Below are 27,682 nucleotides of genomic sequence, written 5' to 3' on the forward strand. Positions count from 1 at the left end.
GGACTTTGTTACTGATCAAGGACGCTCGTGTCTTAAAATCTTTTATATGCAACAAAAAAATTCTATGAAAAGGATTTAATATAAAGACTAAAAATGATAATTTACGGATTAAAACAAAAGGTGTAAGTAACAAGGACGCCACTGTTTACTGACGCCTACGACTAAACACGTTTACAAAAGGGAGAAGTTACAAATGTTATTCCAGATTAAAAGGGGAAAGTAACTTTATTGCGTAAAATGTATAAGGTGAAAAAAACATATAAACAAGCAAAGCTGTCGAATTTGCTGCAGCAAATTTGACTACTTTGCTTGTTTATACATTTTTTGGATAGGGAATACGTGTTTTATCATGGGGGGGTCTGAATGCTGGGACCCCTGTGGTCTCTTGTACGTGGCCCTGCTTACTTACCCGTCCTTGGCAAGTTCCTACCCCCCACATTTGGAGACAGCTATCCTCTATCCTGTGAATAAGGGATAGGTTTCACTTCCCCAGAGTACACCTTTAAATGGGGTACCCCTTTAAATGGGGCCCCTAGACATCATATTAGATGTCTGATTGCGGGGGTCTCACACTTGGGACCCCCTCGATCTCTCTGCAGCACCCGGCATTAGTTTAGAGCACTGGGTGAGGGTGGCGAGGGTCATGACATCACAGCCACACCCCTTGTGACATCACACCATGCCCCCTCAATGCAAGTCTATGGGGGGTGTGGCTGCTGTCACCGCCCCCTCCCGTAGGCATGCATTGAGGGGTGTGGCGTGACATCACAAGGAGGCATGGCCATGATGTCATGACCCCCACTGCCCACTCCAAGCGTTCGGAACAAAATGTTCTGAACACTGGAGCAGCGGAGTACCCCTTTAAGGTCAGATTTTGCTATTCTGGTGTTATGTATGAGAGATCATAGACTTTTTTTCACAAAACCTTCTGTTTCGACTTTTTTTTTTTTTTATTGTAGAAGGAGTAGGTGGTGCTGAACCTACACTTATTTTCTATGGGAGACTGTTGTGGGCATGCTCTATGACTGTCTAGAGCTCAGAAGAGGAGGTGAACTGTGATTGTCACCTATTGTCTTTGGTGAGTGAGTGTTGTGGGCATGCTCTGGGATGAACAAAGGTCAGTGAGCAGGGAGGGTTGGAGGTCAGCTTTGACCATCATCTGTTGTCTTCTATGGAGGAGTGTAGTGAGCATGCTCTATTCTGTAACCATGCAGAAGTCAATGTGTACGGAGAGGTGGGGTAAGCTGTCTCCATCTCCTATTGTCTTCCTTGGGAATGTTGTGGGCATGCTCTGAAATTGAACAAAGGTCAGTGTGTAGAGAGAGGAAGGAGGTAAACTGTGACCATAACCTATTGTCTTTAGTTGGAGAGTATTGTGGGCATGCTCTGTAACTGTTGAGAGGTCACTGGGCAGAGAGGGTAGGAGGTGAGCTGTGACCATCACCTATTGTCTTCTATGAGAGTGTTGTGGGCATGCTCTTTGACTGTTCAGAAATCATTGGGCAGGGAGGCCTTGACATACAATCTCCCAATAGTTCCTACAGTATACTTCACTACTACTGTAGTGCAGTATTAAGGTAGTGCAGTGCGTTACCCTGTTCACATGATGCTGAAATGTGACCTATCCAGATAAGTAGGCACAAATTCATGGCATACCTGGGGTCTTTATTAGGCCTGCTGCCATGGAAACCCATCCCCATCCCAGATTGTTTCACCTGGGCGCCAATGGAATGGCAAATGCCCAAAACCACTTAGATGCCATAATCACAATTTGACCACAGCATCTAAGGGGTTTAAACTACAAGGATCGGAGGTTTCTTTGAGTAGGAGCCCTGGTGTCACGAAACAGCTAAACTCTTGTTATAGTCAGCACAGGGCACTAGTGCCAAGATACTTCTGCTCAGCCTAAGAAAAAAAAAAGTGTATTATGGTCATTAAGGGGTTAACATTAAAGGGGTACTCCGCTGCCCTGGCATTCCTTTAGAACGCTTGGAGTAGGCAGCGGGGTCGTGACATCACAGCCATGGCCCATTGTGACACCACGTCCTCTCAATGCAAGTCTATGGGAGGGGGCGTGGCGGCAGCCACGCCCCCTCCCATAGACTTGCATTGAGGGGGCGTGGTGTGACATTGCAAAGGGCCTAGCCATGACATCACGACCCGCACCACCTGCACCCAGTGTTTTAAACGAATGCCGGGTGCTTCACTGAGATCACGGGGGCCCCTACAATCAGACATTTTATCGCCAATCCCTTGTATAGGAGATACGATGTCTAGGGGCAGAGTTCCCCTTTAAACCCTGACATGTACAAAAGGGTCCTTCTCTGACAATAGACTTCCATTCCCTAAATGACCAATACAGTGCACAGAGAAGACAGGCGTATTCAGCTCTGCTACATCTGTAACAATACTAGACTAGAACGTGCTGCGTGTTTGGGTAACACAAGAATGAAGGGATTTTAATAGTCGGGATGGTTTATATAAAGTCCAGTCAGTGAAGATGAGCGATATTATATTATTATATCTCCATCTCTTTCATCTATAAAAATATGGACTTTATTGAGTCTTTAACTCAGAATGACATTTAAAGATCCGGCCCGTAATAGAACCACGTATAACGTTCATATTACTGGTAAAACTAAAGAGAATTATCCAAAGGACAAATTTGGTTTTCCAAATATTAGACGTCTCAAGGGCTTGTCTCAGAACAGACAGACACCGCAGGGGTGATCTGCTGATCTCTTTGGTTTCTGTCCAAAAGCGAAGGCCACCACCAGGCGTCAAATCACATGACGGTCATTCAGATGATTGACTGTCCATGAAATACAACGATAAACGACTGCTCAAGTTCCCCAGAGCGGGAGCTACATGCACGGAACAGCTCTCTGTTCTGGTTCATTGATGGGTGATATTAAGTAGGGGACATATCTCTACTAGCCAGAGGAGGAGAAAGCTGGACAAGGGCCCCTCTGCATACACTGATCTCTACATTGACCTGCAGTCAGGGTTAGTGCTGTCTATGGGGCCCAATCCATAAAAATATCAAAGTATATGGGTGCTAATCAATGAAAAGAGCACTCACTCACTTTATGACTGCTCTTTAGATGCATGAGAATGAGATAGAAGAGGGAGATGAGAGAAAGAAAGAGAGGTAGAATAAGGAAAAGAGAAAAGAGGGAAAAAGAGATTAAGAAACAGACAGAGAGAAAGAAAGAGAAAAAGAGAGAGACCATAGACCTCTTACAGCCATAATTCAAATGCTCGTTTGACCAATGACTGCTCTGTTTATAGGGAATGTATCACCTACATTTTTTTTTTTTTTTTACCATTGAACACTAAAATATTTTCGTTTTTTCCAAATCTTAAAAAAAAAAAATTTTTGGTACATTATTGTGGGGCAGTCATCTCGTCTGAGCTGTATTTAAAAGCATTTAAAGATGTGGTTTAATAGCTTTACTGTTGGCCCCATGGACAAAAGCTACAAAAGAGGACCTGCCCATCGATATGAATAGGGAAGGCTTCTGAGCACGCTCTGTGACCATTACAGAGGCCCTTCTCCAGGGGGGGGGGGGTCTAAGCTGTGAACATCATCTGTTGCCTTCTCCATATACTGGTGTCACCATTCACTGTAATGTTGTACAGATCACTTTCCAGCAGCATCCTCCTTCTCACCACAGGAACAACAAGAAATCTCAGCTTAGCAGTGATCGGCACATACGAAACTAAGCGACCAATCAGACGTGTAGCGACACACAAAGCGGGACGGACGTATAGCCTATAGCGGAGGTGCAAAGCTAGGCAAGAAGCATGGAACGTAGACAAAGAACAAGTAGAAGCTGCACTCACTATCCAGGTCTTTATTATATTCCGGTCATGTCAACGATGGTACAGGCGGGGGAGCTGGGTGGAGAGCCGGGGCCCGGAACAAGTTGTTTCGTGCGTCAGAGCACACTTCTGGCTAGAGGAAGTGCGCTCTGATGCACGAAACAACTTGTTCCGGGCCCCGGCTCTCCACCCAGCTCCCCCGCGTGTACCATCGTTGACATGACCGGAATATAATAAAGACCTGGATAGTGAGTGCAGCTTCTACTTGTTCTTTGTCTATGTGTGAAGACATCACAGCTTAGTTTTAGTCCTAGTGGCCAGAATGAAAACTGCAAGATTCCTGGATTATTTTAAAATCTAGGTAGTAAAATGAAAAAAAAAAAAAAAAACATAGTTCTTTAAAAATATGTTCAGCTTAAAAAATCGGTCCTTTTCTGATGGCACATTCCCTTTATTTTATCTTTTCAAATAATATTGTAGAATATGTGACAAGGAAACAGAATAACAAAGTCCGCTCCCCACGAGGCAATAAATCCAGAGTCTGAAACGTAGAGAACGCTCTGGGTTTTTTGGGCCGAGACTTTTAATTTTTTTTTAATCTGTTTTTGAGAATATGGAGAAATGAGCGGAGGAGACTGGTGGACATTTCTTATTCATAAGGCGCATTATTCCAGGACGATCTCCATAATTTCTGCCGATCAATTATTAAGAAGGGAATTAGAATGAAGGAGAAGCCGACGCTATGTTAAATAATTATTTGTTTAGATTCTGTTCTTAAAGGGGTACTCCACTGCTCAGAGTTTGGAACCGGATGTCACGCCCCCTCCCATAGACTTGCATTGAGGGGGCGGGGGCGTGACATCATGAGGGGGCGGGGCTATGACTCACAAGCTCCCGCTGCTGGCTCCAGCATTCGGAACAGTTTGTTCCAAATGCTGAGCAGCGGAGTACCCCTTTAATATGGTGGAGTTTTTCACTGTGTGTATTATCCCTGTACTGTGACATTACTGTGTATTATCCCTGTACTGTGACATCACTGTGTGTATTATCCCTGTATTGTGACATTACTGTGTATTATCCCTGTACTGTGACATCACTGTGTGTATTATCCCTGTACTGTGACATCACTGTGTATATTATCCTTGTTCTGTGACATTACTGTGTATATTATCCCTGTACTGTGACATCACTGTGTATTATCCCTGTACTGTGACATTACTGTGTATTATCCCTGTACTGTGACATCACTATGTATTATCCCTGTACTGTGACATTACTGTGTATTATCCCTGTACTGTGACATTACTGTGTATTATCCCTGTACTGTGACATCACTGTGTATTATCCCTGTACTGTGACATCACTATGTATATTATCCCTGTACTGTGACATCACTGTGTATTATCCCTGTACTGTGACATCACTGTGTATTATCCCTGTACTGTGACATCACTGTGTATTTTATCCCTGTACTGTGACATCACTGTGTGTATTATCCCTGTACTGTGACATCACTGTGTGTATTAACCCTGTAATGTGACATCACTGTGTGTATTATCCCTGTACTGTGACATCACTGTGTGTATTATCCCTGTACTGTGACATTACTGTGTATTATCCCTGTACTGTGACATCACTGTGTATATTATCCCTGTACTGTGACATCACTGTGTGTATTATCCCTGTACTGTAACATCACTGTGTATTATCCCTGTACTGTAACATCACTGTGTGTATTATCCCTGTACTGTAACATCACTGTGTATATTATCCCTGTACTGTGACATCACTGTGTGTATTATCCCTGTACTGTGACATCACTGTGTGTATTATCCCTGTACTGTAACATCACTGTGTCTTATCTCTGTACTGTAACATCACTGTGTGTATTATCCCTGTACTGTGACATCACTGTGTGTATTATCCCTGTACTGTGACATCACTGTGTGTATTATCCCTGTACTGTGACATCACTGTGTATTATCCCTGTACTGTGACATCACTGTGTGTATTATCCCTGTACTGTGACATCACTGTGTGTATTTTCCCTGTACTGTGACATCACTATGTGTATTATCCCTGTACTGTGACATCACTGTGTGTATTATCCCTGTACTGTGACATCACTATGTGTATTATCCCTGTACTGTGACATCACTGTGTGTATTATCCCTGTATTGTGACATCACTGTGTATTATCCCTGTACTGTGACATCACTGTGTATTATCCCTGTACTGTGACATCACTGTGTGTATTATCTCTGTACTCTGACATCACTGTGTGTATTTTCCCTGTACTGTGACATCACTGTGTATTATCCCTGTACTGTGACATCACTGTGTATTATCTCTGTACTGTGACATCACTGTGTATATTATCCATGTACTGTGACCTCACTGTGTATATTATCCCTGTACTGTGACATCACTGTGCATATTATCCCTGTACTGTGACATCACTGTGTATATTATCCCTGTACTGTGACATCACTGTGTATATTATCCCTGTACTGTGACATCACTGTGTATTATCCCTGTAATGTGACATCACTGTGTATTATCCCTGTACTGTGACATCACTGTGTGTATTATCCCTGTACTGTGACATTACTGTGTATTATCCCTGTACTGTGACATCACTGTGTATTATCCCTGTACTGTGACATCACTGTGTATTATCCCTGTACTGTGACATCACTATGTGTATTATCCCTGTACTGTGACATCACTGTGTGTATTATCCCTGTACTGTGACATCACTGTGTATTATTCCTGTACTGTGACATTGCTGTGTGTATTATCCCTGTACTGTGACATCACTGTGTGTATTATCCCTATACTGTCACATCACTGTGTGTATTATCCCTGTACTGTGACATCACTGTGTATTATCCCTGTACTGTGACATCACTGTATATTATCCCTGTACTGTGACATCACTGTGTATTATCCCTGTACTGTGACATTACTGTGTATTATCCCTGTACTGTGACGTCACTGTATGTATTATCCCTGTACTGTGACATCACTGTGTGTATTATCCCTGTACTGTGACATCACTGTGTATTATCCCTGTACTGTGACATCACTGTGTATTATCCCTGTACTGTGACATCACTGTATATTATCCCTGTACTGTGACATCACTGTGTATTATCCCTGTACTGTGACATTACTGTGTATTATCCCTGTACTGTGACGTCACTGTATGTATTATCCCTGTACTGTGACATCACTGTGTATTATCCCTGTACTGTGACATCACTGTGTATTATCCCTGTACTGTGACATCACTGTGTATTATCCCTGTACTGTGACATCACTGTGTATTATCCCTGTACTGTGACATCACTGTGTGTATTATCCCTGTACTGTGACATCACTGTGTATTATCCCTGTACTGTGACATCACTGTGTGTATTATCCCTGTACTGTGACATCACTGTGTATTATCCCTGTACTGTGACATCACTGTGTGTATTATCCCTGTACTGTGACATCACTGTGTATTATCCCTGTACTGTGACATCACTGTGTGTATTATCCCTGTACTGTGACATCACTTTGTATATTATCCCTGTACTGTGACATCACTGTGTATTATCTCTGTACTGTGACATCACTGTGTGTATTATCCCTGTACTGTAACATCACTGTGTATATTATCCCTGTACTGTGACATCACTGTGTGTATTATCCCTGTACTGTGACATCACTGTGTGTATTATCCCTGTACTGTAACATCACTGTGTCTTATCTCTGTACTGTAACATCACTGTGTGTATTATCCCTGTACTGTGACATCACTGTGTGTATTATCCCTGTACTGTGACATCACTGTGTGTATTATCCCTGTACTGTGACATCACTGTGTATTATCCCTGTACTGTGACATCACTGTGTGTATTATCCCTGTACTGTGACATCACTGTGTATTATCCCTGTACTGTGACATCACTGTGTATTATTCCTGTACTGTGACATCACTGTGTGTATTATCTCTGTACTGTGACATCACTGTGTGTATTATCCCTGTACTGTGACATCACTGTGTATTATCCCTGTATTGTGACATCACTGTGTATTATCTCTGTACTGTGACATCACTGTGTATATTATCCATGTACTGTGACCTCACTGTGTATATTATCCCTGTACTGTGACATCACTGTGCATATTATCCCTGTACTGTGACATCACTGTGTATATTATCCCTGTACTGTGACATCACTGTGTATATTATCCCTGTACTGTGACATCACTGTGTATTATCCCTGTAATGTGACATCACTGTGTATTATCCCTGTACTGTGACATCACTGTGTGTATTATCCCTGTACTGTGACATTACTGTGTATTATCCCTGTACTGTGACATCACTGTGTATTATCCCTGTACTGTGACATCACTGTGTATTATCCCTGTACTGTGACATCACTATGTGTATTATCCCTGTACTGTGACATCACTGTGTGTATTATCCCTGTACTGTGACATCACTGTGTATTATTCCTGTACTGTGACATTGCTGTGTGTATTATCCCTGTACTGTGACATCACTGTGTGCATTATCCCTATACTGTCACATCACTGTGTGTATTATCCCTGTACTGTGACATCACTGTGTATTATCCCTGTACTGTGACATCACTGTATATTATCCCTGTACTGTGACATCACTGTGTATTATCCCTGTACTGTGACATTACTGTGTATTATCCCTGTACTGTGACGTCACTGTATGTATTATCCCTGTACTGTGACATCACTGTGTGTATTATCCCTGTACTGTGACATCACTGTGTATTATCCCTGTACTGTGACATCACTGTGTATTATCCCTGTACTGTGACATCACTGTGTATTATCCCTGTACTGTGACATCACTGTGTGTATTATCCCTGTACTGTGACATCACTGTGTATTATCCCTGTACTGTGACATCACTGTGTGTATTATCCCTGTACTGTGACATCACTGTGTATTATCCCTGTACTGTGACATCACTGTGTGTATTATCCCTGTACTGTGACATCACTTTGTATATTATCCCTGTACTGTGACATCACTGTGTATTATCTCTGTACTGTGACATCACTGTGTATTATCCCTGTACTGTGACATCACTGTGTATTATCCCTGTACTGTGACATCACTGGGTGTATTATCCCTGTACTGTGACATCACTGTGTATATTATCCCTGTACTGTGACATCACTGTGTATTATCTCTGTACTGTGACATCACTGTGTATTATCCCTGTACTGTGACATCACTGTGTATTATCCCTGTACTGTGACATCACTGTGTGTATTATCCCTGTACTGTGACATCACTGTGTATATTATCCCTGTACTGTGACATCACTGTGTGTATTATCCCTGTATTGTGACATCACTGTGTGTATTATCCCTGTACTGTGACATCACTGTGTGTATTATCCCTGTACTGTGACATCACTGTGTATTATCCCTGTACTGTGACATCACTGTGTATTATCCCTGTACTGTGACATCACTGTATATTATCCCTGTACTGTGACATCACTGTGTATTATCCCTGTACTGTGACATTACTGTGTATTATCCCTGTACTGTGACGTCACTGTATGTATTATCCCTGTACTGTGACATCACTGTGTATTATCCCTGTACTGTGACATCACTGTGTATTATCCCTGTACTGTGACATCACTGTGTATTATCCCTGTACTGTGACATCACTGTGTATTATCCCTGTACTGTGACATCACTGTGTGTATTATCCCTGTACTGTGACATCACTGTGTATTATCCCTGTACTGTGACATCACTGTGTGTATTATCCCTGTACTGTGACATCACTGTGTATTATCCCTGTACTGTGACATCACTGTGTGTATTATCCCTGTACTGTGACATCACTGTGTATTATCCCTGTACTGTGACATCACTGTGTGTATTATCCCTGTACTGTGACATCACTTTGTATATTATCCCTGTACTGTGACATCACTGTGTATTATCTCTGTACTGTGACATCACTGTGTGTATTATCCCTGTACTGTAACATCACTGTGTATATTATCCCTGTACTGTGACATCACTGTGTGTATTATCCCTGTACTGTGACATCACTGTGTGTATTATCCCTGTACTGTAACATCACTGTGTCTTATCTCTGTACTGTAACATCACTGTGTGTATTATCCCTGTACTGTGACATCACTGTGTGTATTATCCCTGTACTGTGACATCACTGTGTGTATTATCCCTGTACTGTGACATCACTGTGTATTATCCCTGTACTGTGACATCACTGTGTGTATTATCCCTGTACTGTGACATCACTGTGTATTATCCCTGTACTGTGACATCACTGTGTATTATTCCTGTACTGTGACATCACTGTGTGTATTATCTCTGTACTGTGACATCACTGTGTGTATTATCCCTGTACTGTGACATCACTGTGTATTATCCCTGTATTGTGACATCACTGTGTATTATCTCTGTACTGTGACATCACTGTGTATATTATCCATGTACTGTGACCTCACTGTGTATATTATCCCTGTACTGTGACATCACTGTGCATATTATCCCTGTACTGTGACATCACTGTGTATATTATCCCTGTACTGTGACATCACTGTGTATATTATCCCTGTACTGTGACATCACTGTGTATTATCCCTGTAATGTGACATCACTGTGTATTATCCCTGTACTGTGACATCACTGTGTGTATTATCCCTGTACTGTGACATTACTGTGTATTATCCCTGTACTGTGACATCACTGTGTATTATCCCTGTACTGTGACATCACTGTGTATTATCCCTGTACTGTGACATCACTATGTGTATTATCCCTGTACTGTGACATCACTGTGTGTATTATCCCTGTACTGTGACATCACTGTGTATTATTCCTGTACTGTGACATTGCTGTGTGTATTATCCCTGTACTGTGACATCACTGTGTGTATTATCCCTATACTGTCACATCACTGTGTGTATTATCCCTGTACTGTGACATCACTGTGTATTATCCCTGTACTGTGACATCACTGTATATTATCCCTGTACTGTGACATCACTGTGTATTATCCCTGTACTGTGACATTACTGTGTATTATCCCTGTACTGTGACGTCACTGTATGTATTATCCCTGTACTGTGACATCACTGTGTGTATTATCCCTGTACTGTGACATCACTGTGTATTATCCCTGTACTGTGACATCACTGTGTATTATCCCTGTACTGTGACATCACTGTGTATTATCCCTGTACTGTGACATCACTGTGTGTATTATCCCTGTACTGTGACATCACTGTGTATTATCCCTGTACTGTGACATCACTGTGTGTATTATCCCTGTACTGTGACATCACTGTGTATTATCCCTGTACTGTGACATCACTGTGTGTATTATCCCTGTACTGTGACATCACTTTGTATATTATCCCTGTACTGTGACATCACTGTGTATTATCTCTGTACTGTGACATCACTGTGTATTATCCCTGTACTGTGACATCACTGTGTATTATCCCTGTACTGTGACATCACTGGGTGTATTATCCCTGTACTGTGACATCACTGTGTATATTATCCCTGTACTGTGACATCACTGTGTATTATCTCTGTACTGTGACATCACTGTGTATTATCCCTGTACTGTGACATCACTGTGTATTATCCCTGTACTGTGACATCACTGTGTGTATTATCCCTGTACTGTGACATCACTGTGTATATTATCCCTGTACTGTGACATCACTGTGTGTATTATCCCTGTATTGTGACATCACTGTGTGTATTATCCCTGTACTGTGACATCACTGTGTGTATTATCCCTGTACTGTGACATCACTGTGTATATTATCCCTGTACTGTGACATCACTGTGCATTATCCCTGTACTGTGACATCACTGTATGTATTATCCCTGTACTGTGACATCACTGTGTATTATCCCTGTACTGTGACATCTCTGTGTATTATCCCTGTACTGTGACATCACTGTGTATTATCTCTGTATTCTAAATATATAAGGTGAATGTGGTCTATTGTTTTCACTATGAAATGTTTTCTTTCCATTTTTGATATGACTTAGTTCCTCTTCCACCCCCCTGCTGGTTTCTTGCCGGTACCTTTGAAGTATAATTATATTTTTTTTATTTTATTCTCACATTAAAAGGTTTTTTCCGGGCCACCAGTAAATCTTGAGAACTCTGTCGCCGCAGCCGCATAATCACATGAAAGTTTTCTTTGCCGCTAATCCTTTTTTTTAGCGCGGCTTTGCATTAATATTACGTTGTGTTATTATGCTCTTTTGTGAGACTTTCTCCTCTTTCTGATGTGTATTTTTAGCCGATTCCAATCCCCTTCTGAATAAGCATGTAAGCCGCCGCGCGAACAAATAAAAATAAGAAAAGGAGTAAAAGAGGAATAAATAGATTAAAATATCAAGTGGTTCAAAAACATCAATAAAAAGTCGCCTCCCAATATGTGTCCAACATTTCCATTAGGGAACGTCTTAGGCTTTATAATAAGATTTACTTTACAAGTGAGGAGAATGTACAGATAGATGTTATATCCTATATCCTCCTCTGAAGTGTACGGAAACCCATAGTGGGAGCCGAAGAGCCGCCATGTGGGCCGCCATGTTTTTGGGTATCCTTCTTATTTCTGCTACTCCTACAGGTCATTAGAGGATTATATAGGCTATGATTTAGCTGGGGGTGAAGTGGCCTGTCATAAGCATGTGTACGGTGCCAGGTGGGTGATTACATGCCACTGTTGCAATATACAGTAAGACTCGGGCAGCAAACTAAATTTTCCCTAGGTTAAAGGGGTACTCCACCCCTAGACATCTTATCCCCTATCAAAAGGATAGAGGAAAAGATGTTTCATCGTGGGGGGTCTAACCGTTGGGGACCCCCGCGATCTCCGTGCTGCACCCGGCGTTAATTTAGAGCATCGGGTTCAGCTCCGGAGGCTCTTGACGTCACGGCAGCGCTCCGCTCCTGACGTCACAGCCACGCCCCCTCAATGCAAGTCTATGGGAGGGGGCGTGATGGCAATCACGCCCCCTCCCATAGACTTGCATTGAGGGGGCATGGCCGTGATGACACGAGCCTCTGCCCCGCATCGCCAGTCATCCGGCATGGAGTGAAGTTAGCTCCAAGCACCGGATGTCTGGGGTGTCACAGCCGACATTGGATAGGGGATAAGATGTCTTGGGGAAGAGTACGCATTAAAGGGAAGCCTGGCTGGAACTCTGGGAAAACTATATGATCATAGGACACGTAAAATAGGCAGTAAAATAGGGGAAGAGGTATCATTTGAATTTTTTTTTTGGTTGTTTTGGGAGGTTTGGGTTTTTTCATGCTGTTTTTGCACTAAATTCACAGCTCCTTCAATAATTTTGCTAAAAAATTTACCTTTTTACCTTTACAGCTATTTGGTGCTGGAAGGCCACTGCATTTTGGCTGTGTAGTTTCTCATAAAAATGTTGCCTCCTCAGAGGTGAAAAAAAAAATTCCCCCATTTTGGCTCAATACCAAAGATCTAAGAGGGTGGCTATCCAGTATTCATCTCTTTCCTTCATGCACACACAACATGCCTGTCAGTAGGTAAGCAAGAAAGGATACAGCTTGCCATCCCCGACGGCTTTTCTGAGTGCTCGACATGTTCCGCCTCCGCCCCATGGTGCCATGGTTGGTCATGGTCCTCGTCATTATCAGTGTTGACTTGCGAAGGGTCTTGGTTTCCTATACGTTCCTCAGAGTCCATCGCCAAATCCAACTCCTCCTCGAGGACAACATCCGTACTGCTGCCAGCCAGTGTACATGTGTACTCTCCTACATCCCTCCTTCCTCAATCATCACCATTAGCGTTTGGTCAAAAAGGTATAATGTCACTAATTCAGCTGTTGTCCTTACTGACAAAACTTTTAGCCTCTTTGAAAGACCTGAGTACGCGACAGGTGTTCCTGATTAGCTGCCAATCCCTTAGCTGAAAGTCACACTGGCTTCAAAAATCATCATTAGGAAGTCTGTCATTACTTTGTGCTGCTGGTACAGGTCAGGTGGTCCAATATGTTTAATGTTGAGTTGCACCTTATTGAAACATCACAAATAAAGCGGTGTTGAGGAAGACCATTTTGGCGCTGTAGGTCAAGTAGGACACGTTTAAAAGTATATGAACGCCTGAAGTGAATGAACACTTTCCTGCACATAGCCAGCATGTCCCTGAGATAGAAACAATTTCTCAAGAAACATCTGACCACAAGATTTAGCATGTGTGCCAAACAGGGATAGTGTGTCATGCCACCTAGATGCAGCGCTTAAATGATGTTTGTGCCTGTATCGGTGACCACGTTTCCTAATGTCAGATCACGACAATAGAGCCAGCTCCTCTGCTATGTGGCTTTTCTCACCCAGGCTCAGCATTGTAACACAGCATGGTAGCGCTTGACTTTGAACCAGTTTGTAAAGGCAAGGCAAGCCAAGCCTGGCATAGTTCGCAAGCTTGGTGAGCCGCTGTCACTCCAAAGACAGAAAGTTCTGAGATAGACCATCGTAGGGCTTGGCTTGCTCATCTCTAATGATCATTATCCCATTCCTCATCATCTCCACCACTCCTCTCAGTAAGAACTTCTGATGTGTGATCGTGGTCTCCTTGTTCCCCTCAGCACATCCCACATGATGCCTTACACGATCCCCACCACTCCTACCACGACCAGTGTCACTAGTACTATGCTTGCTTGCATTCTTGCTGGTGGTAGCCTGGCAAAGAGAAGGAAAAGCCGGATAAATCAGGGGGGGCACACCGTGGGGTATAGTGGACCAGGGATGCCGTGGATGAAATAAGATTATTTTATTTGACATAGAGCGCTCCGCTTCCTTCCAGGAAAGACTTGAAAAAGAGAGCGGAGCGCTCTCGAAATGCGTTGTCTATGTCAAATAAAATAATCTTATTTCATCCATGGCATCCCTGGTCCACTATACCCCGTGGTGTGGGCCCCATGAATTATCCAGCTTTTCCTTCTCTTTGCCCGGCTACCACCGGCAAGAATACGAGCAGCCCTGCATATACACTTTATGCGATGATAGATGTCGAGCTCTGAGCCCAACATCACCAGGAACGTAGGGAACTAACAGCATAATTTAACCCTTTCCTACCACTGGTAATGGCACTAGGCAGCGCCTCCCCTGTCTTCTCTTTTTGTTTCCACATATCTCTAGTAATATGCTTGGCCACTGCATCCTCCTGTCCGTGACACAACTCCTTCTCGTGGCTCATGCTCTCCTTCTGCTTAGCAGTATGTGGGTGAAGCAAATACAGAGATGAGGAAATATAGTACAGTGATCCCTCAACATACAATGGTAATTTGTTCCAAATGAACCATCGTTACTTGAATCCATCGTATGTTGAGGGATCCGTGCAATAATAATATAGAAAGTTACACTCACGTGTCCCCGCCGCTCCGGACCATCACCGCTGCCCTGGATCGTCGCGCTCCAACGTCATCATCACATCGCTGTGCATGCTGCTCCTATTGGATGACAGGACGGCGTGTGCGGCGATGTGATTACGACAAAGGAGAGCGACAGCCATGCAGCGGAGCATGAAGAGGTTGGTCTGGAATGTCGGGCAAAGGTGACTGACACTTACAGGGGCACACAGGGAACATTAAACGGCTATCCGGTGTCAGCTGAAGCAGTCTGCGCTGCCGGATAGCTGTTTATGCGATGGCCTCGACTTATAAAAGCATCATATGTTGATGCTGCCTTCAACATGCAGTGGCCTCTGAGAGGCCATCGTATGTTGAAATGATTGTATGTCGGGGCCATCGTAGGTCGGGGGATCACTGTATCTGGGATGGACATTTCCACCCTGCCATATCACTGTAGACGATGAGGCTCACTGACAGCTGGCTCACCGTCATATCGTCAGACTCTTCCTCCTCCTAAGAGGACCAAGAATAAGTCAACCAGTCTACTTGAAACTACTTGACCCCTGGAAAGCATGGACAGCTATTGCTTGCTGGTGCTGTTGCAACCTCCATTGGGTCTGGGCAAATGGTTGGTGCCCACTGAGCCCCCTCATGACGTCAGGCCACACACCCTCAATACAAGTCTATGGGAGGGTGCGTGATGCCCGCCACGCCCCCTCCCATAGACTTGCATTGAGGGGGTGTAGACTGACGTCACAAGGGAGCGTGACATGATATCAAAACCCCCCTGCTGCCCGCTCCACCACAATCTCCCTGCTGCACGTGGCATTCGTTTAGAGCATCGGGTGCAGCGTTGGAGCACCGGAGGCTCGTGATATCACGGTTGTGCCCCGCTTGTGATGTCATAGCCACACACCCTCAATGCAAGTCTATGGGAGGGGGCATGGCGGCAGCCATGCCCCCTCTCATAGACTTGCATTGAGAGGGCGTGGTGTTGCATCACGACCCCCACCGCCCGCAACAAAATGTTCCAAATGCTGGGGCAGTGGAGTACCCCTTTAATCTTTTCAGCAGAAATGATACAATGGAATATTCTGGGTAATTCTGGAGCTTTGTGCTGATCTTTGCTTCTGGCTCCAGCTCTCGCAGCGGCCTCAGACCTGCACTCCGCTCCGATACCGAAGACGCAGCAGATGAGTGATGACTCCACCGTGATTGATGCTTCCCATTATGAAGCATACACAGGCAATTCCTTCCAGGCTCCCAGTAATGTTCTTCTCTACATCTTGCCAAAGCTTTGTCATCCCGCATTACTGTTCGGGAGCCTCATCTTCTTTTACTTGTTTTTTTATTTTTTTTTTGTTCGGACTAAACTAAAAAGAAACAAAAACATGAAAACAAACCCTTTCTAAATTTTCTTTGTAACATTTATTTTTTGTTCTGGTTATGTAATCCAAGTATATTTAAAGGGGTACTCCGGCCCTAGACATGTTATCCCCTATCCAAAGGATGAAGAATAAGATGTCTGACCCCCCCGCGATCTCAATGCTGCACCTGGTGTTCGTGTAGAGCGCCAGGTTCAGCACCGGAGGCTCGTGATGTCACGGCCACACCCCGCGTGTGATGTCACGGCCACACACCCTCAATACAAGTCTATGGGAGGGGGTGTGACGGCCGTCATGCCCCCTCCCATAGACTTGCATTGAGGGGGTGTGGCCGTGACGGCACAAGCCTCCGCCCCGCATCGCAAGTCATCCGACACGGAGCGAAATTCGCTCCATGCACCAGATGTATGGGGTGCCGCAGCTGAAATCGCGGGGGTCCCCAGCTGCAGGACCCCAACAATCAGACATCTTATCTCCTATCCTTTGGATAGGGGATAAGATGTCCAGGAGCGGAGTACCCCTTTAACATCTCTTTATAGACATTGGAAGTCAGATGTTATTCCCAGAGGTGTCTTTCTCCACTTATTAGGCTCATTTACCCCCTCTGCTCCTAAACTTACCATTCACCAGCTAAAAGTTCAATCACTGGCATATCAGGTTACAGCTGACTAGACAAGTCTATGGGTAAGAGTGGGAGGGGGTGACTAGAGAAAGAGATACACACTCACAGCGAAGCGGTTGAAATCTCTAGCAAATGTTATTTCTTCCCCTATGCTGGATTCACAGCTTACACTGCCCAATACTGCTTTATAATGTCCTCAATGCTGATCCTGCTTGTAAGGGTAGGCTATGGAGATAGAGGGGAGCAGGATCCCATCTGCTGTGTGTGCAATAAAGATATAGAGGCGCAGGATCCTGTCTGCTGTGTGTGCAGTGTCTGGAGACATGGTAACATAAAGTCTACACCCACCAGCTCAGGGATAACTTGCATGGGGGAAAACTGGTAAAATAATGCCCTATATATGTAACGTAATGGCCCCAAACATTCATACTCCTCATATACACACAGGACGCCTGATCCTGAAATGTTGTAAAAATGACAATGACCTTTTCCCTTTTCACAGTCATTTTAGAACCTATTTGGTAAATGGTGAAGTTGTTAATAATGTGATAATAATGAAGGAATATATAGTTTACTGCATGTGTATAACCTACGGAATTATCTGTACTCGGAGAGTTATCACTGTTATCTGTGGGGTTACATAGGACTGCAGGTCACATCTTTACATTATCTGTACTCGGAGAGTTATCACTCTTATCTGTGGGGTTACATAGGACTGCAAGTCACATCTATACATTATCTGTACTCAGAGAGTTATCACTGTTATCTGTGGTGTTACATAGGACTGCAGGTCACATCTATACATTATCTGTACTCAGTAAGTTATCACTGTGTTATCTGTGGTGTTACATAGGACTGCAGGTCACATCTATACATTATCTGTACTTAGAGAGTTATCACTGTTATCTGTGGTGTTACATAGGACTGCAGGTCACATCTATACATTATCTGTACTCAGAGAGTTATCACTGTGTTATCTGTGGTGTTACATAGGACTGCAAGTCACATCTATACATTATCTGTACTCAGAGAGTTATCACTGTTATCTGTGGTGTTACATAGGACTGCAGGTCACATCTATACATTATCTGTACTCAGTAAGTTATCACTGTGTTATCTGTTGTGTTACATAGGACTGCAGGTCACATCTATACATTATCTGTACTTAGAGAGTTATCACTGTTATCTGTGGTGTTACATAGGACTGCAGGTCACATCTATACATTATCTGTACTCAGAGAGTTATCACTGTGTTATCTGTGGTGTTACATAGGACTGCAGGTCACATCTATACATTATCTGTACTCAGTAAGTTATCACTGTGTTATCTGTGGTGTTACATAGGACTGCAGGTCACATCTATACATTATCTGTACTTAGAGAGTTATCACTGTTATCTGTGGTGTTACATAGGACTGCAGGTCACATCTATACATTATCTGTACTCAGAGAGTTATCACTGTGTTATCTGTGGTGTTACATAGGACTGCAGGTCACATCTATACATTATCTGTACTCAGTAAGTTATCACTGTGTTATCTGTGGTGTTACATAGGACTGCAGGTCACATCTATACATTATCTGTACTCGGAGAATTATCACTGTGTTATCTGTGGTGTTACATAGGACTGCAGGTCACATCTATACATTATCTGTACTCAGAGAGTTATACCTGTTTTATCTGTGGTGTTACATAGGACTGCAGGTCACATCTATACATTATCTGTACTCAGTAAGTTATCACTGTGTTATCTGTGGTGTTACATAGGACTGCAGGTCACATCTATACATTATCTGTACTCGGAGAGTTTTCACTGTTATCTGTGGTGTTACATAGGACTGCAGGTCACATCTATACATTATCTGTACTCAGAGAGTTATCACTGTGTTATCTGTGGTGTTACATAGGACTGCAGGTCACATCTATACATTATCTGTACTCAGAGAGTTATCACTGTTATCTGTGGTGTTACATAGGACTGCAGGTCACATCTACTACATTATCTGTACTCAGAGAGTTATCACTGTTATCTGTGGTGTTACATAGGACTGCAGGTCACATCTATACATTATCTGTACTCAGAGAGTTATCACTGTGTTATCTGTGGTGTTACATAGGACTGCAGGTCACATCTACTACATTATCTGTACTCAGAGAGTTATCACTGTGTTATCTGTGGTGTAACATAGGACTGCAGGTCACATCTATACATTATCTGTACTCAGAGAGTTATCACTGTGTTATCTGTGGTGTTACATAGGACTGCAGGTCACATCTATACATTATCTGTACTCAGAGAGTTATCACTGTTATCTGTGGTGTTACATAGGACTGCAGGTCACATCTATACATTATCTGTACTCAGAGAGTTATCACTGTGTTATCTGTAGTGTTACATAGGACTGCAGGTCACATCTATACATTATCTGTACTCGGAGAGTTTTCACTGTTATCTGTGGTGTTACATAGGACTGCAGGTCACATCTATACATTATCTGTACTCAGAGAGTTATCACTGTGTTATCTGTGGTGTTACATAGGACTGCAGGTCACATCTATACATTATCTGTACTCAGAGAGTTATCACTGTTATATGTGGTGTTACATAGGACTGCAGGTCACATCTATACATTATCTGTACTCATAGAGTTATCACTGTTATCTGTGGTGTTACATAGGACTGCAGGTCACATCTATACATTATCTGTACTCAGAGAGTTATCACTGTGTTATCTGTGGTGTTACATAGGACTGCAGGTCACATCTATACATTATCTGTACTCAGAGAGTTATCACTGTGTTATCTGTGGTGTTACATAGGACTGCAGGTCACATCTATACATTATCTGTACTCAGAGAGTTATCACTGTGTTATCTATGGTGTTACATAGGACTGCAGGTCACATCTACTACATTATCTGTACTCAGAGAGTTATCACTGTTATCTGTGGTGTTACATAGGACTGCAGGTCACATCTATACATTATCTGTACTCAGAGAGTTATCACTGTGTTATCTGTGGTGTTACATAGGACTGCAGGTCACATCTATACATTATCTGTACTCAGAGAGTTATCACTGTGTTATCTGTGGTGTTACATAGGACTGCAGGTCACATCTATACATTATCTGTACTCAGAGAAATATCACTGTGTTATCTGTGGTGTTACATAGGACTGCAGGTCACATCTATACATTATCTGTACTCAGAGAGTTATCACTGTGTTATCTGTGGTGTTACATAGGACTGCAGGTCACATCTACACATTATCTGTACTCAGAGAGTTATCACTGTTATCTGTGGTGTTACATAGGACTGCAGGTCACATCTATACATTATCTGTACTCAGAGTTATCACTGTGTTATATGTGGTGTTACATAGGACTGCAGGTCACATCTATACATTATCTGTACTCAGAGAGATATCACTGTGTTATCTGTGGTGTTACATAGGACTGCAGGTCACATCTATACATTATCTGTACTCAGAGAGATATCACTGTGTTATCTGTGGTGTTACATAGGACTGCAGGTCACATCTATACATTATCTGTACTCAGAGAGTTATCACTGTGTTATCTGTGGTGTTACATAGGACTGCAGGTCACATCTACACATTATCTGTACTCAGAGAGTTATCACTGTTATCTGTGGTGTTACATAGGACTGCAGGTCACATCTATACATTATCTGTACTCAGAGTTATCACTGTGTTATATGTGGTGTTACATAGGACTGCAGGTCACATCTATACATTATCTGTACTCAGAGAGTTATCACTGTTATCTGTGGTGTTACATAGGACTGCAGGTCACATCTATACATTAGCTGTACTCAGAGAATTATCACTGTGTTATCTGTGGATTTACATAGGACTGCAGGTCACATCTATACATTATCTGTACTCAGAGAGTTATCACTGTGTTATCTGTGGTGTTACATAGGACTGCAGGTCACATCTATACATTATCTGTACTCAGAGAGTTATCACTGTGTTATCTGTGGTGTTACATAGGACTGCAGGTCACATCTATACATTATCTGTACTCAGAGAGTTATCACTGTGTTATCTATGGTGTTACATAGGACTGCAGGTCACATCTACTACATTATCTGTACTCAGAGAGTTATCACTGTTATCTGTGGTGTTACATAGGACTGCAGGTCACATCTATACATTATCTGTACTCAGAGAGTTATCACTGTGTTATCTGTGGTGTTACATAGGACTGCAGGTCACATCTATACATTATCTGTACTCAGAGAGTTATCACTGTGTTATCTGTGGTGTTACATAGGACTGCAGGTCACATCTATACATTATCTGTACTCAGAGAGATATCACTGTGTTATCTGTGGTGTTACATAGGACTGCAGGTCACATCTATACATTATCTGTACTCAGAGAGTTATCACTGTGTTATCTGTGGTGTTACATAGGACTGCAGGTCACATCTACACATTATCTGTACTCAGAGAGTTATCACTGTTATCTGTGGTGTTACATAGGACTGCAGGTCACATCTATACATTATCTGTACTGAGTTATCACTGTGTTATATGTGGTGTTACATAGGACTGCAGGTCACATCTATACATTATCTGTACTCAGAGAGTTATCACTGTGTTATCTGTGGTGTTACATAGGACTGCAGGTCACATCTACTACATTATCTGTACTCGGAGAGTTATCATTGTTATCTGTGGTGTTACATAGGACTGCAGGTCACATCTATACATTATCTGTACTCAGAGAGTTATCACAGTGTTATCTGTGGTGTTACATAGGACTGCAGGTGACATTTACTACATTATCTGTACTCAGAGAGTTATCACTGTGTTATCTGTGGTGTTACATAGGACTGCAGGTCACATCTATACATTATCTGTACTCAGAGAGTTATCACTGTGTTATCTATGGTGTTACATAGGACTGCAGGTCACATCTATACATTATCTGTACTCAGAGAGTTATCACTGTTATCTGTGGAGTTACATAGGACTGCAGGTCACATCTACTACATTATCTGTACTCAGAGAGTTATCACTGTTATCTGTGGTGTTACATAGGACTGCAGGTCACATCTATACATTATCTGTACTCAGAGAGTTATCACTGTTATCTGTGGTGTTACATAGGACTGCAGGTCACATCTATACATTATCTGTACTCAGAGAGTTATCACTGTTATCTGTGGTGTTACATAGGACTGCAGGTCACATCTATACATTATCTGTACTCAGAGAGTTATCACTGTGTTATCTGGGGTGTTACATAGGACTGCAGGTCACATCTATACATTATCTGTACTCAGAGAGTTATCACTGTGTTATCTGTGGTGTTACATAGGACTGCAGGTCACATCTATACATTATCTGTACTCAGAGAGTTATCACTGTGTTATCTGTGGTGTTACATAGGACTGCAGGTCACATCTATACATTATCTGTACTCAGAGAAATATCACTGTGTTATCTGTGGTGTTACATAGGACTGCAGGTCACATCTATACATTATCTGTACTCAGAGAGTTATCACTGTGTTATCTGTGGTGTTACATAGGACTGCAGGTCACATCTACACATTATCTGTACTCAGAGAGTTATCACTGTTATCTGTGGTGTTACATAGGACTGCAGGTCACATCTATACATTATCTGTACTCAGAGTTATCACTGTGTTATATGTGGTGTTACATAGGACTGCAGGTCACATCTATACATTATCTGTACTCAGAGAGATATCACTGTGTTATCTGTGGTGTTACATAGGACTGCAGGTCACATCTATACATTATCTGTACTCAGAGAGATATCACTGTGTTATCTGTGGTGTTACATAGGACTGCAGGTCACATCTATACATTATCTGTACTCAGAGAGTTATCACTGTGTTATCTGTGGTGTTACATAGGACTGCAGGTCACATCTACACATTATCTGTACTCAGAGAGTTATCACTGTTATCTGTGGTGTTACATAGGACTGCAGGTCACATCTATACATTATCTGTACTCAGAGTTATCACTGTGTTATATGTGGTGTTACATAGGACTGCAGGTCACATCTATACATTATCTGTACTCAGAGAGTTATCACTGTTATCTGTGGTGTTACATAGGACTGCAGGTCACATCTATACATTAGCTGTACTCAGAGAATTATCACTGTGTTATCTGTGGATTTACATAGGACTGCAGGTCACATCTATACATTATCTGTACTCAGAGAGTTATCACTGTGTTATCTGTGGTGTTACATAGGACTGCAGGTCACATCTATACATTATCTGTACTCAGAGAGTTATCACTGTGTTATCTGTGGTGTTACATAGGACTGCAGGTCACATCTATACATTATCTGTACTCAGAGAGTTATCACTGTGTTATCTATGGTGTTACATAGGACTGCAGGTCACATCTACTACATTATCTGTACTCAGAGAGTTATCACTGTTATCTGTGGTGTTACATAGGACTGCAGGTCACATCTATACATTATCTGTACTCAGAGAGTTATCACTGTGTTATCTGTGGTGTTACATAGGACTGCAGGTCACATCTATACATTATCTGTACTCAGAGAGTTATCACTGTGTTATCTGTGGTGTTACATAGGACTGCAGGTCACATCTATACATTATCTGTACTCAGAGAGATATCACTGTGTTATCTGTGGTGTTACATAGGACTGCAGGTCACATCTATACATTATCTGTACTCAGAGAGTTATCACTGTGTTATCTGTGGTGTTACATAGGACTGCAGGTCACATCTACACATTATCTGTACTCAGAGAGTTATCACTGTTATCTGTGGTGTTACATAGGACTGCAGGTCACATCTATACATTATCTGTACTGAGTTATCACTGTGTTATATGTGGTGTTACATAGGACTGCAGGTCACATCTATACATTATCTGTACTCAGAGAGTTATCACTGTGTTATCTGTGGTGTTACATAGGACTGCAGGTCACATCTACTACATTATCTGTACTCGGAGAGTTATCATTGTTATCTGTGGTGTTACATAGGACTGCAGGTCACATCTATACATTATCTGTACTCAGAGAGTTATCACAGTGTTATCTGTGGTGTTACATAGGACTGCAGGTGACATTTACTACATTATCTGTACTCAGAGAGTTATCACTGTGTTATCTGTGGTGTTACATAGGACTGCAGGTCACATCTATACATTATCTGTACTCAGAGAGTTATCACTGTGTTATCTATGGTGTTACATAGGACTGCAGGTCACATCTATACATTATCTGTACTCAGAGAGTTATCACTGTTATCTGTGGAGTTACATAGGACTGCAGGTCACATCTACTACATTATCTGTACTCAGAGAGTTATCACTGTTATCTGTGGTGTTACATAGGACTGCAGGTCACATCTATACATTATCTGTACTCAGAGAGTTATCACTGTTATCTGTGGTGTTACATAGGACTGCAGGTCACATCTATACATTATCTGTACTCAGAGAGTTATCACTGTTATCTGTGGTGTTACATAGGACTGCAGGTCACATCTATACATTATCTGTACTCAGAGAGTTATCACTGTGTTATCTGGGGTGTTACATAGGACTGCAGGTCACATCTATACATTATCTGTACTCAGAGAGTTATCACTGTGTTATCTGTGGTGTTACATAGGACTGCAGGTCACATCTATACATTATCTGTACTCAGAGTTATCACTGTTATCTGTGGTGTTACATAGGACTGCAGGTCACATCTACTACATTATCTGTACTCAGAGAGTTATCACTGTTATCTGTGGTGTTACATAGGACTGCAGGTCACATCTATACATTATCTGTACTCAGAGAGTTATCACTGTGTTATCTGTGGTGTTACATAGGACTGCAGGTCACATCTACTACATTATCTGTACTCAGAGAGATATCACTATGTTATCTGTGGTGTTACATAGGACTGCAGGTCACATCTATACAGTATCTGTACTCAGAGAGTTATCACTGTGTTATCTGTGGTGTTACATAGGACTGCAGGTCACATCTATACATTATCTGTACTCAGAGAGTTATCACTGTTATCTGTGGTGTTACATAGGACTGCAGGTCACATCTATACATTAGCTGTACTCAGAGAATTATCACTGTGTTATCTGTGGATTTACATAGGACTGCAGGTCACATCTATACATTATCTGTACTCAGAGAGTTATCACTGTGTTATCTGTGGTGTTACATAGGACTGCAGGTCACATCTACTACATTATCTGTACTCGGAGAGTTATCATTGTTATCTGTGGTGTTACATAGGACTGCAGGTCACATCTTTACATTATCTGTACTCAGAGAGTTATCACGGTGTTATCTGTGGTATTACATAGGACTGCAGGTGACATCTACTACATTATCTGTACTCAGAGAGTTATCACTGTGTTATCTATGGTGTTACATAGGACTGCAGGTCACATCTATACATTATCTGTACTCAGAGAGTTATCACTGTGTTATCTATGGTGTTACATAGGACTGCAGGTCACATCTATACATTATCTGTACTCAGAGAGTTATCACTGTTATCTGTGGAGTTACATAGGACTGCAGGTCACATCTACTACATTATCTGTACTCAGAGAGTTATCACTGTTATCTGTGGTGTTACATAGGACTGCAGGTCACATCTATACATTATCTGTACTCAGAGAGTTATCACTGTGTTATCTATGGTGTTACATAGGACTGCAGGTCACATCTATACATTATCTGTACTCAGAGAGTTATCATTGTGTTATCTATGGTGTTACATAGGACTGCAGGTCACATCTATACATTATCTGTACGCAGAGAGTTATCATTGTGTATCTATGGTGTTACATAGGACTGCAGGAATGGGGATGTCCCCAACCCTGTGGGGTGGGGAAATTAGAGACTACTCCATACACAGAGGGGGCTGGATGCTGTTAGCAGTCAGCCCTCACTATCAATGACCAACATCAAAGATCAGTCCCATGCTAATAACTTAACTCTCTACATTCGGCCGTCACTATAGACTGTGGCATCTAGACAGTTTTTTGCCAGTTTCCTTCCTGTCCAGGGTCCGATCGGCACCACCACAATCCTGTGCTGCCAGAACCTGCCATAAATAGGCTGTAATAGCAGAACATAGATCAGACAGTACACTGCATTGTATTGCACTAAACTGCAGCCGAATAATTGTCCACTAGGGGGAATAAAAATGTGCAAAAAATAAAAAATAGAAAAGTAAAAAAAAACTCAAATTGGGTTGTAAGTTAACTTTTTTTTCTTGTAATTTTTTGGCACCAAATCCAATCAATGTGCCTCCAGTGTCCTCCCATCCCCGTCACAGTGTTTTCTCCCCGCTCTGTTCTCTGCCCGGATCACATCATCGGCGCTCAGGTGGAGACTTATTTACTGCACCGGGGAATGAATAAATCAGTCAGCTTGATAAGCCGCGTGATTTATGGGGCCGCACTTATGTCTCCTGTGTCATTATATTAAGATATTCAACTTTCCTAAAGTCTCTGCCGCTTCTGTACCTAAAGGAGAAAGTAAGAATTAGTCCTATACCGGTATATAAATCATCATGGTCAATAGTGGTCTACAATAAGGGGGTCCCCGAATAAACAGAGCCCCTTGTGAGCGACCATCCATTCTATTCCTCTCCACCCCTAGACATAAGATGTCTGATTGCGGGGGTCCCGCTGCTGGGGACCCACGCGATCTCGACTGCGGCACCCCAGACATCTGATGCATGGAGCCAGTGCTGTCATGGTCACTCCCCGCTTGTGATGTCATGACCACGCCTTCTCAATGCAAATCTATGGGAGGGGGGGTGTCGGCCACCAAGCCCCCTCCCATAGACTTGTATTGAGGGGGCACGGCCATGACATCTCGAGCCTCCGGCGCTGCACTCGACACTCCAAACGAGCACTAGGTGCAGCAGGCAGATCGCGGGGGTTCTGACTGTTTCTCCAATCCTTGACTGTGTTTTTGCAGTTTGTAATTTTGACTGTCCGCCCCAGCACATTGTTAGGAAGGGACCTTCTTTATGGGTTGTGGATCCATCGCGTAGTGCGGATTAGTAATAGGCAGTAACAGAGGCTGCGGGTGAGTGTAGGACCTTACTTATTCTCTATTCTCATACGTGACACTCTTCTTCCTTCATTCACTTCTTTTTTTATTCTTCTGTTTTTTTCCGATTTTCTCCATTCCATTTTCCTCACTTTCTCTTATTCTTCCGCTTCTTCTTTTTTTCTCTCACTTCCACATTCATATGGTCTTCCGCTTCATTTCTATATTCAGTTTTTTATCCTTTTTCATCTTTCATTTCCTAATTTCCTTATTCAGATTTTCTTACCCTTCCTTCCTTTTGTTACCTTTTTCTGCCAT

At 42.5% G+C, this 27,682-nt stretch overlaps 1 protein-coding gene across 5 annotated transcripts in view; it reads left to right on the forward strand.

The window, feature by feature from the left end:
- Positions 1–27,682, forward strand: part of LRFN2 (leucine rich repeat and fibronectin type III domain containing 2) — a 582,573-nt gene that overhangs the window by 488,173 nt on the left and 66,718 nt on the right. The gene's annotated exons all lie outside the window — the stretch shown is intronic.

Source organism: Hyla sarda, chromosome 3 (genome assembly GCF_029499605.1).
Source record: "Hyla sarda isolate aHylSar1 chromosome 3, aHylSar1.hap1, whole genome shotgun sequence".
Classification (NCBI taxonomy): Eukaryota; Metazoa; Chordata; class Amphibia; order Anura; family Hylidae; genus Hyla; species Hyla sarda.